We start from the raw sequence: 2,310 nt of genomic DNA on the forward strand, positions 1-2,310 counted from the left end.
ACCAGCACTTTCCTCCTCCCCTCCTCTCAAGGAAATGCCCAAGAATCTGGACTCCATGGGCAACAAACCTCCAAACCTCGGGGTGAGAGTGGGAGGGGAATTCCTCAGAGTTCAGAGTTGCAGGTAGGGAATATATACAGTTTTATACAGTTTTACAGTTTTATGCCTGGCCAGAGGGTGCCGTGGCATGCCAGCAGGGGTAGAGGTCCAGTTTTTAAGAGGGTCTCTCCTGTGGGATAGAGTGAGAGGATATTTGAACTCTGCTCACTTGTTTGTATGGAGTAAACTGCGAGCCCTTCTTGTGGGGGAGGGCACTCCCGTCCGCTTGGTGGTGGATTTTGTACCTTTTGATTGTATTTTTGGGGTTGCAGCTTGCCTCAGCAAGGTTGAAGTATATTCTTCAATCTTCTCTCTTGGCTCTGCTCCAGACCATCAGCTCCCTTGCTAAACTTCTGTCCTTTAAGTCTCCTTCTGGATGGGAGCCTCTGTAAAAAGCTGGCTGCAGTCTGCCATCTTGTCTCCACCCCCGAAAGCACAGTTCTTCTTAAAGGATAAAAGGCATCACTTAGAAATACTGTGGTTTCCTGAACAAGAGGAGACATTGAAACATCCTGTTTTGAACATTTTAAATCTTCCTTGTTTTCCACCATTAATAACTGTTCTATCTCCTCTTTCAAAGAAAAACTTGCCTGCAACAGAGGTTGGGGTATTGTAAAGTTATCTTTTTGAGTTATTTCCTGGTCCTCTGACCCCTTTGACTCCAGGCAAATGAGTTTGTTGCTGTAATCCTCATTGGCTTCCCCTTCCTTTCTGGGAAGTAGATGTTGAAGTTCTGTAGTTTGTGTACTCTTATATTCTTCTTTCAGAAAACTCACATCCTCAAGATATTCATGAGATGTAAAACTTGGAGATTTATCTGTCCTAGAATTTTTACAAAATAATAAACCTCTGACTTTTCCTGCTATTTCTGTCAATAATTTCTTTGAATGTACCAGTGTCCTTATTAAGAGTCTCTGTGCATTCACACTGTATTCTTTTACAGCGCTCTCTCTCTGTGCTGTTTCTGAAAGTCCTTGAGTTGAAACAGTTCCTCTGGCAGCTCCATACTTGTAGGCTCTGTACCTCCAAGCTGCTCTGCAGAGCCCTCTCTGTAAGTGTTTAGGTACCCATCCACCAGGGTGGTTAGGTCAGACATTTCATCCAGTAGTACCAAGCAAAGTGGGAGAAGATAGGTAGCTTCCAGGGCCAAAATTTTCAGCAAAGAGGGTGAAAGGTCGTGTGAACCACAGTTCTGGATTTTCCTGAATTAGTTTTTATCTCTCTTCTAGAAAGATGAGATATTTAGGGGCTACTTTAAGGTGGCTGACTAAACTCTCTTGCAACATACTTGGCTGTTCATGGCCACTTGAAGCCAACACAGTTTCCCATAACACACTCAGTAGCTCCTTCTGCTGCGACACTTAGGATACTCTGTTTCTTGATGTGGAGCATAGCAGCACCAAACTTCTGCTGGAACTGATCAATGACTGTATGTTACCTCTTCTTCCTCTGATGGGCTGTACTTGAGGTCATTCAGCAGGGAGACAGTTGGTGCCTCAAGGGCAGGAGAAAAAGGCTTGAATACATTCAGGTTTTCATCTTTTTATTTTATCCATTCTGGTTATTTCTGTATTTAGACTAACAGAAGAAGCCTTTTCTCTCACTGCACCTTGCTCCACTTCATCCAGTACTTCCACATTCACCATATCATGCCCCCCCAAAATCTTCACTCCTGGGACACTTTGTCCTGTTTGTACATTCTTCACTTTTTTTAGGACAACGATCTTGTTAGGGTCCACATGCTGGAGGACACTCTCGAAGATGCCATAAACTAATGTGAGTTTTACCCTTCGCCATAAAATCTGATTGAGGAAATTGTAGTCACTGCTGGGGTCCATGTTAATTGATTACAAAAGCAGTCTTCAAATAATCTTCCTTTTCCCTGGTGGTCTGTAGGATAGGATTCCTAGCATTTGAGTCCTGTGAGAAAGGGTAGGCTATGTTTTCTGTTGCAGGTTCGTTGATGTTGTAAAACGGTGGGTTGATGGTATGGCCCTTTTAATTGCGGTCTCTGTTCTTTTCTTATTAATAAGTTTGAGTTTTCTGTGGATTCTGGTTATTAGACCTTTGTCGAAAATATAACCTGAAAAATCCTCTTCTATTCTGAGGGCTGTCTGCTTGCTTTAGTTTCTGTGTTCTTGGCAGTGCAGAAGCTTTTTAGTTTGATCATATCCCAGTAATGTATTTTTGATGTTGCTTCACTTGCCCAGG

General features: G+C 42.9%; 1 pseudogene; it reads right to left on the reverse strand.

The window, feature by feature from the left end:
• Window positions 1-377: 377 nt before the first annotated feature.
• On the reverse strand, window positions 378-1,937 carry LOC100943345 (annotated as a pseudogene).
• Between the last annotated feature and the right edge of the window lie 373 nt (window positions 1,938-2,310).

This window comes from Otolemur garnettii, unplaced genomic scaffold, assembly GCF_000181295.1.
Source record: "Otolemur garnettii isolate 467f Iridium unplaced genomic scaffold, OtoGar3 scaffold00072, whole genome shotgun sequence".
NCBI classification, from domain to species: Eukaryota; Metazoa; Chordata; class Mammalia; order Primates; family Galagidae; genus Otolemur; species Otolemur garnettii.